Consider the following 13,400-nt stretch of genomic DNA (forward strand, 5'->3'; position numbering starts at 1 on the left):
AGTGCAAATTCTTTTATATTCTGTAGCACTCTTTTTACATTTTTCTCTACATCTCAGTTTTTGAAAGCAGTTTGATGGTGACTTATTGGCTATAGTATCTTAACAACCCTATGTCATATTTTTGCATTTCCTTACAAAAAGACATCTTGTGTAATTGATGTTTCAGTCAGGAAGTAGTATGGCATAAGCCACTAGTCAATGCCAAATTAAACAAAAAAAAAAAAAAAGAAAAAAAATTTGGTCTTTTTACATGTTTTATCTACTTGAGATATTTATATATGTTATTCTTTTTTTTTTTTTTTGATTACATAAGCAAAGATATTTTGCAGTCTGCCATTTTTATTTATTTACAACAAAGTTGTTGAAACTAATCTTTTTCTTTTATGGTTGTGTGGGAAAGATGTGTTACCCTTTAAGATCATTGGAGCTTAAAATATTAGCTTGTAACTCAACATGTTGATGAGTTGCAGTAGTTTGGTAAAAGCCTTTGTGAATATTAAAAATTCAAGAAAGTATGGTTAACAATATGTTTCCATCATTATAATAAAATACAGATGTGAAATTAATGATATTCTAATTTGGAGCTTAATTTGATAGAAAGCACATACTCAAACCTTCTAAAATGTTTGTTGAATTCTAATTCTGAGCAAGGCTAAACTCTAGAGAATGAAACAGTTAACCAGGTCCATTTCCTGCCCTCAGTGAATGTACTATTTAGAGAGAAGATAAGATAGAAAAGCAACTCTAATCAGAAGCGAGGTGGGAAATGGCACATAACATAAGGAATTCGGAAAAGGCCTGTACCACTTCTAGCAAGAGATAAAAGAAGACTCTGGGAGGAGCTGGTGGCCTTCAAGTTATTTCTGGAAGAATGCTATGAGAAGGGAATCCTTCTGGAGAACAATGTGTGAAGTATATGCAATTTAGAGACCACTTGTATTTCACGTTTTTATGGAGTAAAAGACACTTTAAAGCTTGGCCTAGGGACTTAACCAGAGATAAATCCACTCTAGCTACAAAATCCCCCTGGACATCTTGTGCCATTCTGACCTGAGGGTACTCATGCTTGCTGATCCCTCTGCCTGGGATTATTTTGGTTTAGTTGCTAAGTTGTGTTTGACTCTTTTGTGACACCATGGATGGTAGCTGGCCAGGCTCCTCTGTTCATGGGATTTTCCAGGCAAGAATACTGGACTGGGTTGCAATTTCTTCCTCCAGGGGATCTTCCTGACCCAGGGATCAAATCCACATCTTCTGCATTGGCAGATGGATTCTTTACCACTGAGCCACCAGGGAAGCCTGACTCTGCTATACTCATTACCATATAATATGCTATATCATTCTCATGGATATTATTTATCTGTTGCCCCTCACTAAAGCACATGCTCAGAAAGGCATGGATATTTTGTTTCTTACCCCCAAAACCTGTAACAGTGCTTGGTGCATAGAGTGCATTCAGTAGATAATTATAGCACCATTGAATGAAAGAACAAATGTAAGAGAAATACAGTGGTTCCAAACAGTTCACTTTGAAACAATTATTTTAGATGGTGACACAGTTCTAAGGTGAGTATGCATGTTCTTTGCAGGTGACAGGCAGCTTTTGTCTGATGGCTGTGATCACCTGTGTAACCGTGGGTAAGTCACCTGACCCCTTCGTGTCTCAGTTTCTGCGTTTGTAAAGTAGGACAACTAAGTCCCTGCCTCACAGGATTATTGAGTTAATATGTTTGCATGTATCTGGCATAGACCAGTTGCTATGGAAGTGTTTGCTATGATTATTTACTTTTTTAATTTTCAATGGACTTGAGTTTGACTCGTCTATCCAGTATGTCTCCAAAGACTCTGAAGACAAACCAGATTCTTTGGGCTTTTCTTCAAACATTTTCACTGTTTCCTTCTGCGTGGACTATGCAGGCTTTTACCCAAACACTTGTCTTTAAGCCTCCCCACCTTTAGCACCTCACTCTGGTCACCTTTTATAGGTAAACTTTTCTCATCTTAAATTCTCTCATCTTCTTTGTGCCCACACTTTTGGGCATGGAGTATGTGCTCAGCCTGCCTCTCTGTTCATCATTGTCTTCTTTGGCTCTGGTATTTCTCCTGGCCTTTCTGTTCCAAGGTATAGTCTATTCCTTCTGTTCTTCATTGCGCCAAACAGAACTGAATTTCATCATTCTGCAACACCCAGTCATTGCCATATGCCTTTCTGTCCCTGACCATGAAATCTATTCTTTATTCTTTATCTGTCATGCAAACAAACAAAGCAAGAAACAAAAGCCGTGCTTAAATGTTTCTAATTGCCATTTTCTCTGCTTAAACGGATGATGAGAAAAGGCCGCTCTCTTCTTATTCAAGCTTTTGCTTTATTTGGCCTATCCCTACTTTCACTTTCTTGGTTTAGACCTAAGAATCTAACAGAACCCCAACTGTTTCTCTTAGATGTTGAAATTAAGTGTTTTCATGAAGTCAAGTTTCTGACTATCAGTGTGTCCAGTGGCTGTTGAGCAACACTTCAAGATTTGTCTCTTTCCCATTCCAGAACCTGGAGGTCAAGGAGAACAGGTCCACAGAGGATCAACTTCCAGGTCAGGTCCTTCTGCTTTGGGGAACTGGATGCATCCCCATGACCTTCCTATCCCTGGAGCCACTGGGGAGCTCAAGGCTGCTGCCCACAGTTTCTGTACTTCAGAGCGAGCAGAAAAGCTGCCTCTAGGTAAGAAGTGGATCCTGTCAGTAGCAGGGACTCATTTTAGGTACCTAACAAAATGGAAAAAAAAAATGTTAAACCAATATTATTTTTATATAAAAGACCCTCCTTTTTGCTGTGATGCATTCCTGAATTCAGCAGCCAAAAGTGGAAAAGTGAAAAATGGGCTATCTTTTCTCTTATAGACTATGTTCACTCCATAGCTGACAGTAAGTTAAAAATACTTGGCTGGTGAGAAAGGTGAGAAATGGATGATTCAGTCCCTCAAATTAAGAACCTGCTGCTGAAATGGAAGGCTGGTCAGATCCAGTGTTGCAAGACTTTGTTTTCAGGTTCTTTCCTACGAGGCAAAATTCAACGTAGTGAGAAGCAGGGGCTGTCTGTATCGAGACATCAAAACCTTTGCAAAAGTGACAAAAAATGTCAACGTGATAATTTTGTAGAAAAAGAGTTTAACTCTTCCTCCTAATTAGAAGCACTAGGGAGAACACGTAACATAGGTGTTCTTGTGGCTCACTTGGGCCCTGGTTGCTTAACACTTTCCCCTCATCGGGCGCTTTGTCTCATTTTAGATGCTACCACCAGACGTGTCTGTGACCCTGGCCTGTTCGCCCTCCCACAGCACCTTATTTTTTGCCCCTATTCAGGCAAGGTGTTCATTGTGCTTATGAATACCTCCCCACTTTTCTTAATGCATTGTTTCACACAGTTCTCCTTGGCACTCAGAGGTGAATTTTGACTTTGTGTTTTTCTTAATGCTGACGCATCAGGCTCCCCTGGGTTGAGAGCTCCTACTTTTTGATGGTTAACTTCTATTTCCTCACCTCTTCTATTGTCCTTTTTGCCAAAACCAACTTCCCTTTTATTTTTTTGAATAAGTGTTTATTTTAGAGTTATTTTAGAAAAATACAGAAAAAACAGAAATATAGTCCAGGGAGTTTCCATGGCCCAGTTTCCCCTGTTGTCAGAATGTGACATTACTATAGCATACTTGAACCCATGTTAATACATTACTTTTAACTAAAGTCCATACTGTGTCCTTAGTTTTTTCTTAATGTCATTCTCCCCTTCCAGAATCCCATCCAGGACACCACATTACGTTCAGAAATCATGTTTCCTTAGGCTCCTTTGACTGTGACAAAGCTTTTTGCTTTTTTTTTTTAAAGCTCTTCTGGTTTTTGAAGATCTTGACACTTTTGGAAAGTCCTGCTAGGGATTTTGTAGAATATCCCTCAATTGGGATGTATTTGTTTTCCTCATGAGAAGACTAGGTTATGAGTTTTGTGCAAAAATAAAAACAAAACAAACAAGCAAAACACACAGAGAAATAATGCACCATACTCATTACATCTTATCAAGGGTACATGGTGTGAATGTGACTTATCACTGGTGTTCACCTTAATTAACTGATGGAGGTAGTGTTTGCCAGATCTCTCCACCTTAAAGTTTTTCTCCCCACCCCAACCTCCCTTCTTTCACAGTGTATACTCTTCCTTACTCTGCACAACTCATACTTACGAAGTGAACAGGGAATTATGCTCAACCTCCTTAAGGGTAAAGTACCTATGGAAATTATTTGAAATTCTTCTGCAAGGGAGATTTGTCTATTTTCCTCCATTCATTCATTATTTAATATTTTCAAATTTAATATCAGTATGTATGCATGATTATATGTTTTGTATTTTTGGTTATAATCCATTGCTACTATATTTTGTTGCTCAAATGGGGAACCAACTTTATCTTTAAAGAATAATTTGTTAGTACCCCTCCCTTAACATTCTTGATTGTTTTAAGCTGGATGGTATGGTTTAGAGTTTAAACCATATCAACTGAGTTCTAGACAGCTGTTTACAAGGTTTTCTTTCAGGTCCTTCCCTTCTTTCTTGTTCCATAATCTTAGACATTTATAAAAATTCTTTATGTATAGAACCCTGCTGATGGAAAAGCTTTTAGAAAGTTTTAGAAAGCTGCACGAACTCATTGAAAAACTACCTACCCTCAACTCCATTTTGCCAATTTAGTTACTATATGAAATGGTAATCAATACCAGGCATGAAATATTCTCAGCTGAGAAAATATTGCATAGAAACAAGAGACATAAAGATACAGTAGTTATTTTCTTTCATAGCTGGTTCTTCTAGTTTGAACTTTCTAGATACAAAAGATAGAACATCAAGTTGTCCAAAATATAATGAAAATCTATTTCCAGAAGTCTTTTTAAGGGCAAAGGGACATTTTGAGCCCATAAATCTGTTGCCTGGTGTAGATTTTTTTCTTTATTATATTTTGAAAGTTCATCTTGTGCCAGAAATGCCTGTCTGACCCCATGTGATTGAGATTCTGAATTTTCACTTTCCTACCACACCCAACCAGTTGGTTCCTTTGTCTGAGTAAGGGATGGCTTGTAATTATTTGACTAAAATGTTCCATCTATTATAATGGTCTTCCCTTTTGAGTTACCAGACACACGTGCCATTCCAGTTATTAGAAATGGAGGTCAGAAAATCTGTACTTCCTCCCTAGACAAATTTACCCTTTTAAATGTTGTTCCCTGGTTGTCTGGAATCCAGCATTCTTTAGGAACAATTTCCACCTTGTTCTGCGGCAGTTGCTGGAATACAAGAAAGGAATGACTCTTGTTTCATCCTGGCTACCTTACGGTGGGCCTCCTCAGTATCTGTGATGCATGATGTTTGCAAAACCAGACCACTTTCCTATGACTCCATGGGGGCTTCCCAGTTTATTACTTCTCTGATCTAGCCCTTCCAATGTTAAACGATGGTGTATGACACATTTACGTGCTCTGCTGTGTTGAAGTGATCGTTTTTTAAAGTTCCATGGCTCATTTCACAAAGAAATTGAAAGTGACAGACTAGTAGGTATTTTCTTTGGGGCCCATTTATGTAAATGTTTTAAGATTGCTATGATCACTCACTTCTGAGTCCAGTAGTGTGTGGAGTACACAAACATACACCTGATTGTGTAGTGTCAGAGTTAGGACTAATGGGGGTGGTGCTTGCAAAGGTGCTACCTTCTCAGCATGGGAGGCTGGCAGTGCCTCACATAGCAGACAACACTCGTGTTAGAGGCTTATATGTGCCTGATCTCTTAGTCTTAGAGCAAGAGATCTTGGAGAAAGACTTTGCGTTTGGGGATCTGTTGTTCTGAGCTCCAGTTCGGGCTTTGCCTCCAACTGGTTTTGAAATCAACCACAAGCCACTAAAACTCTCTAGACCACTGCTGCCTTTATTGCAACTAAGCAGATTAGACTAAGACACTTTTAGCTCTAAGGTCCTGTGATCCTTTAAAAGATTCTGAAAAAATGTGCCAGATTAACATAGGATTGAATTTTGTGGATATTAAAAAAATAAACAAATAAATATAGGTTTAACCATCTCTCTGTTACTGAAAACACAAGCAAGATGAAAGAATAAAATGACTTTGAGTGCGTTCCTTCCACGCAGTACTGTGTGCACAGTACTAAGAGTACAATAGTGAATAAGACACAGTCCCTGCCCTCAAATGTCATAAAGTTTAGACATGAAACATGTCAGCCCTTCCCCCTCTTCTCTCTACTCCTATCCTCTCCTGAAGGAAAACTAGAGCTGGCATCAAATCTCTGGTTGGCTTTTTCCAAAAGCTCCAACATCCCAGGGTTGCAGATGGGTGGGACTTTAGGAGCTAAAGTGAATTCAAGAGAGTTGAACTGCAGTGCTGGAGAAGACTCTTGAGAGTTCCTTGGATAGTAGAAGATCAAACCAGTCAATCCTAAAGGAAATCAACTCTGAATATTCATTGGAAGGACTGATGCTGAAGTTGAAGCTCCGATACTTTGGCCATCTGATAAGAAGGGCCAACTCATTGGAAAAGACCCTGATGCTGGAAAAGATAGAGGGTAGGAGGAGAAGGGGATGACAAAGGATGAGATGGTTGGATGGTATCATTGACTCAATGGACATGATTTCGAGCAAGCTTCAGGAGATAGTGAAGGACGGGGAAGCCTGGCATTCTGCGGTCTGTGGGGTTGCAGAGTTGGACATGACTGAACGACTGAACAATAATAACCTAACAATGACAGTTCCTCTCGTCTCAGCATTGTCAGGTTTTTGGATGATATGTCATTATCCAGCCCATTTCTTACCTAGCTCCCAAGCTGTTAGCACATACAGTGCCTTTTTGCAGATAAGGAAATGTATACCCTCCGGACAAACTGCAGATAAGTGGCTCCTCTGTGGACTAAATGGGGAAGGCCCCCTTCCTACAGGCTAATTGAGCCTCTCATCGGGGTACGTTGTGCCTTGGTCACCATCTCAGCCCCCTGCCCGGCCCCTCAGAGGATGCCCCACAGAACCTATACCACTGCCTCCTGCAGCCTTGCCAGCAATCCCTTAAGAGCCTCCCTTAGGACAACGCTGCTCCACAGACTTTACCAGGAAGGATGTGCTGTCTTGAAGTTGCTATCCTAACAGCACCAGGCAGTTAAGATAGTGTCTATTTCTTCATGTTTAAAATACGGCACCATATGTGTGAGTTGCCTCAGGGTTTGGGTGACAAGGCATTCTATTTTTGTCAGATTGTTCTGGTTTTTACTCCCTATTTTACCCCCACAGTGTCCTGAGAAGTCCTTCTGAGTAGCAATGTGTCCCCTTTGAAAAATCAAACCACGCCTGGAGGATCATAGCCCTTGAAATGAGACTAGTGGAATGTTTAGAACCTAGCAGCTGATGGCTCTCTGAAAGCCTGATTCTCTACCATAAGCATTCTGTTTTAATTGGCCTGTGAGTTTAGGCTGATGTGACTAAGTGATTAATCAGGTTTGAATTGTGAGATATTAAAAAATGGGATTAGAGAAGAAAAAAAAAGCATTTGGCAGATTCAACACAGGACAGGAGAGCTGAGAAGTCTTCATCTAACCATTGGATACTTGCTTTTTATTTTTTTTCCCTATCCCTTGAATGCTAAGTCATAACGAAACCTACATAGATGTACTTCCTTGCTCATGTTTCATTGGAATTCATTTTGCAATTCCCCTTCTGTTTTGATCCAGAATTCTTTTCTTTCTATCAAACACAGTAAGCCAGGAATTCTGCCTGATATGAAACATTCAAGAACCAATGAATGCCTGCTATCTAGAAAAGTGAAATGAAACTATTGAGCTCTTGCTACCTATAGACAGTGTTAATATAGTTTTTGGAAAAAACAAATCACAAAACATGAGTTTAACACTGACATGTAACATTAGTTCCATTTAAACATTAGCTACTCTGTTCCTGTTTGTACAGTTAAATGGGAGATTGGCCAAGGAGGGCATTTCAGCATGTGGATTTTTGCCCCCTTCTTTTTAGAATGGTTGTTAGTGGGAGGAAGTCCTTGGGTCATCTCAGGACGGTAACTGAAACTGCTTGAGACAGACATTCTTCCAGGGTCTGGAAAGGTTAGGAATTGGGTAAACTTATCAAGCTTGGCTGGTTTTCTAGTTGACTGGCTGTGTCTGAGGTAAATATGGGTGTTCTGCAAAATGTGAAGTCCTGCCATTCATTTGCAAAGATCTAGGGGCTTGGTTTTGCTTTTTAAAAGGTTGATTTTGTTTCTGAACTTTGGTCAAACATATAAAATGAGTATGAATTGGCTGCTCAACTCTGGGAGCAGGAAGTGTTGTATTTCTTCATGTTCAAATAAATTTGGCTCTGTTCCCTCCTGACTGAGCAAGGATGTTGAGAATTTAATCTCATCTGTTTTTTCCCTGCAACTTCTTTTGATTATTCAAGTAATTTGAGGGTGTTATACCTTCCAGAAAACTTGGGGAAGGGCCTCTGGTCTGGCTGCTGAAGTGGCTTATTGAAAAGCATAGGTTTGGTGGCCCAGTGTACATGTGAAACTTGCCCACTAGATCTTTAGTCTCTGCTGAGTCACAGGGCCCAGATTTTAGACCTAGTCTTCATGTTACCAAGCATAACTAATGTTTGGCATTTCAATTGAGCAATGCAAGATCATGGTCACAAAGCCCGCTTCTGAGTTGATAAAGGAGTGCTGGTCTACCACCGTGGCACCAGAAATGTGGGCCAGGGCTGCTGCCAGGGCTCCCACAGCTCCTTTCTCCTCAGTCAGCTTCTTGGCTCTTTGCTTGAAGTGACCGATCGCAGTGGGAGGCACAGAGTCCAAGAGCCTGATGGCATCTTTGCTAGAAGCTTTTATTATCTCTGTTGCAGAAGGAACACCTATTCGTTTAAATTTAATTCCTGCTTTTTGCTGCACTTGGACTCACTGGTATTCTTCTTTGTGCTGGTAAAAGCAGATGCAAACCCTGGTTCTCCCAGCTCTACCTATTCGCCCAGAACGATGAATGCAGGATTCAACATCCTTTGGTGGAGAACTTTGAACAACTAGATCAACCTCAAGGATGTCTAACCCATGTGCAGACACATTGGTTGCAACCAAAACTCCAAAATCACCATTTCTAAAACCCTTCAGGGTGATTTCCCTTTGCTTCTGTGGAATGTCTCCGTGTTAACGACTGGGCATCCTGTCTTACAGCCACATTCCCTGATAACTCCTGGGCTTCTTTCTTCATTTCACAAAATATGATAGTGCACCCTTGAAAACCACTGTACACTTGGATCACCTCTCCAATAACTGCTGCCCTCTGAGTCCAGTGGCACTTGATAGCCAGATGCTCTACAGTTATCGCCATTTTCTGTATCTTTTTACCAATTAGGTCCACTTGTTCATATGTAGATTTCATGTCTTTCTTAGCAACATTAAACACCCAATAGGGGCAAATTGCAGAAAAAAACAGTGTTTAGGGATTGTCTTCTGAATCTTTCTTGTATGCTACACATAAAATCTCTTCCACTGATCAGCAAAGCCCACATCCAACATCTGGTCAACTTCATCCAGGACAACATGCTTAAGTTTGGTGAGATCTAGCTTGCTATTCTGCAAGTGGTCTTTGATACGACCTGGTGTCCCAACCAGGATATCAATCCCATTCTTCATGTGTTCAATTTGTCCTCCATAGGGAGTTCCACCATAAAAACAAGTCACTGCCAGCTTTTTTGTGATGTCACTGAAGTCTCTGCTTACTTGACTTGCCAACTCCCTTGTGGGCGCAAGAACCAATACCTGAGGGGCATGCCCTCTCTTCCGGTCTTGCAGTTCTCCAAGAAGTTTCTCAACCAATGGGATAGCAAAGGAGATGTCTTTCTAGTTCCTGTCCATGCCTCTGCAATCAAATCCTTCCCACTATAGACATGGTGAAATGTCTTTGCTTGTATAGAAAACAGGAAGGTCACCCCACAGACTTTAAGAAGTTTAGCAGTTTCTTCAGATATGGGAAAAGTGGAGAAAGCTCCTTCTTTTTGCTCCATGTCATTTCATGTTCTAACTCACTGTTTTCTTCACTAGCAGCTTCTTTGAAGTTGGAGTCAGTTCCAGTGTCGGGGAATCCATCTTTGAGGTTGGGGCTTTTCTCTTGAATTTCTCCATTTAAGAAGAACTTAAAGAGCAGCTGGGTGAGGCTATTGATTCCAAAGTGAAGGGAATGGTCTTTCTCAAAGGAAAGCAGGGTGTTTGCTTTGATATCCCTACTGCATCAGTAACAGAAGTACAGGAAAAGTGGCATGATTCACGGTGCTGGTGGCTTTCTGTGGCCACGGAGCCATCAGAGCTAGAAGGTCCACGGGAAGGATATCGCAACTTCCGAGGACAGTGGGAAGGCAATCGAGGCTTCAGGGGACAGCACGAGGGCAACTGAGGTGTCAGGGGATAGCAGGAAGGAAGTAGAAGCTTCAGAGGACAGCAATCAGGAGGTGGCAACAAAAAGTAACAGATTCCAAAACAAAGGCCAGAAGCAGAGTTTTAATAAAGCATTTGAACAGTAACTTGTAGGAGAGGATTTATTTGGCAAAAATAGAACTATGTTCAGCAATGTGGAACTGAACATTATTTTTCATACAAAGTTAAAAGCACATTGTATTTCCTTCCTGACCACTTGCCCAGTCCCCATCTCTTTGAGAGAGAAAACCTTCATCTAAATTATTTCATCTGATTGATGACTTTCATTTATAACTTTATTGCTACTTCCATCTTGGGTATTCCTTTGGAAAAGGTGTATGGATTCATTACATATTCTAATGTATTATTTATAGATTATAAGATAAAGTCAAGCATGTATCTGCTGATACTTTTTAAGTTGACCTGTGTTTATACTTAGAAATGTCTCTTAAAAGGGAACCCTCTTACACTGTTGGTGGGAATGCAAACTAGTACAGCCACTATGGAGAACAGTGTGGAGATTCCTTAAAAAACTGGAAATAGAACTGCCATATGACCCAGCAATACCACTTCTGGGCATACACACCGAGGAAACTAGATCTGAAAGAGACACGTGCACCCCAATGTTCATCGCAGCACTGGTTATAATAGCCAGGACATGGAAGCAACCTAAATGCCCATCAGCAGATGAATGGATAAGGAAGCTGTGGTACATATACACCATGGAATATTACTCAGCCATTAAAAAGGATTCATTTGAATCAGTTCTAATGAGATGGATGAAACTGGAGCCCATTATACAGAGTGAAGTAAGCCAGAAAGATAAAGTCCAATACAGTATACTAATGCATATATATGGAATTTAAAAAGATGGTAACAATAACCCAATATGCAAAACAGAAAAAGAGACACAGATGTACAGAAGACTTTTAGACTCTGTGGGAGAAGGCGAGGGTGGGATGTTCTGAGAGAATAGCATTGAAACAAGTATACTATCAAGGGTGAAACAGATCACCAGCCCAGGTTGGATGCATGAGACAAGTGCTCAGGGCTGATGCACTGGGAAGACCTAGAGGGATGGGATAGGGAGGGAGGCGGGAGTGGGGATCGGGATGGGGAACACATGTAAATCCATGGCTGATTCATGTCAGTGTATGGCAAAAACCACTACAATATTGTAAAGTAATTAGCCTCCAACTAATAAAAATAAATGGGGAAAAAAAAAAAAAAGAAATGTCTCTTAATAGTAGGCTTCCCTGGTGGCTCAGATGGTAAAGACTCCTGCAATGTAGGATCCCTGGGTCAGGAGGACCCCCTGGAGAAGGAAATGGCAACCCACTCCAGTAATCTTGCCTGGAGAATTCCATGAACAGAGCTTGGCAGGCTACAGTCCATGGGGTTGCAAAGAGTCAGGCATGACTGAGCAGCTATCATTTCATGTTACCTCAGTAGCACTCCCACATTGCCTGGGCATAGGGTCCACTAGGATAGAGTCACGTCATTCAGAAACTTCTGAACTTTCCCCATCTTGAATGATTCAGTTGTTTACTTTGAAAATCTAAACATCTGAAACTCTCTTCCTTGGGTTGACATCTAGGTTACAAATCCTTGCTTTTCCCTTGCGATGAAGATAAGGAAAAGTAGCTCTCATTCTTTCACAATAGACTCACAAGCAGAGTTAAATTCCAAATCCATATTCTCTGCCATATTTTCTTTCTTAATTTTTTCTTTATTTTTTCTTAATTTTTTCTTTATTCTTGAATTTTCTTTATTTTTTCTTTATTTTTCTTTATTTTTTCTTTTTTTTTCTTAATTTTTCTTAATTTTTTTTCTTAATTTTTCTTGAATTTTCTTTATTTTTTCTTTATTTTTCTTTATTTTTTCTTTATTTTTTCTTAATTTTTTCTTTATTCTTGAATTTTCTTTATTTTTTCTTAATTTTTTCTTTATTCTTGAATCATTGACTAAGCTGCTAGCATACATAGTTAAGTGTTAGATCATCAGGAAATAGTCTCTGATGCCTGTGATAATTTTGTTGTTGTCATTTGTTTTTTTCTTTCTTTCACAGGGGAAAGTATGAAGTCATCTTTCTCATTGCTATCCTCTTTAAGTCCAAGAGCAAAGTACTTCTAAACAGCGGGGTTTGTGGTTCACATGGAATGTAAATAGCTCAAATGGCCCCACTTCCAAGAAGCCTTCTTTAAGCCTAAGGCTGAATGAAGGAAGTGTATTCTTCTGTTTTCTACTGTATTCCCAGCAATACTTTGAGCATACTTTTAAAATAAATTTATCGCACATACTCCCACTCTAGGGAGGGCTCTGATTTCTCTTCTCATTCATTCCAAGAGAAAAGGTCAATACCAAGGACTGTATTGGACCAAGTCCCTTTTTAAGGCGGGGGGGGGGGGGTGTAAATTTCAATTTGAATAGATAAGATAGAAGACTCTTTATACTTCGTGTGACCTCTGGTCTATGTTTAATGTCTTCACTTTAGAGCCATGCTTTAGGTCCTATCTTGATTCATTAATTTATTTATTCACCTAACAAACTTCTTTAGGGCACTATGCTTCAGACTTTGTCTAGGCCTTGGGAATAGTGCAGAGATAATTCAGCCAATACTCTATCTTCCTAGCCTGTATTTTAGTGGACTGTCTCTCTTGGTATAGTGAGGTTGCCTTGGGCCTGCCTGACTCTTAGGGTACCCTGAGAAGGCTAACTGGGAAGCTGGATTGTTTATTAAGAAAAGTAGTCATTGTCCATATTTTTGCGTTTATAGCCTACTCAGAGAGGCTTGCCTGATGGTTCAGATGGTAAAGAATCTGCCTGTAATGCAGGAGACCTGGGTTTAATCTCTGGGTGGGGAAGATCCCCTGGAGAAGGGAATGGCTACTCACTTCAGTGTTCTTCCCTGGAGAAT

At 40.1% G+C, this 13,400-nt stretch overlaps 1 pseudogene; it reads right to left on the minus strand.

Annotated features, from left to right (window-relative positions):
* Positions 1-8,653: 8,653 nt before the first annotated feature.
* Positions 8,654-12,226, minus strand: LOC122675205 (annotated as a pseudogene).
* Between the last annotated feature and the right edge of the window lie 1,174 nt (positions 12,227-13,400).

The sequence above is a fragment of the Cervus elaphus genome, chromosome 19 (genome assembly GCF_910594005.1).
Source record: "Cervus elaphus chromosome 19, mCerEla1.1, whole genome shotgun sequence".
Lineage (NCBI taxonomy): Eukaryota > Metazoa > Chordata > Mammalia > Artiodactyla > Cervidae > Cervus > Cervus elaphus.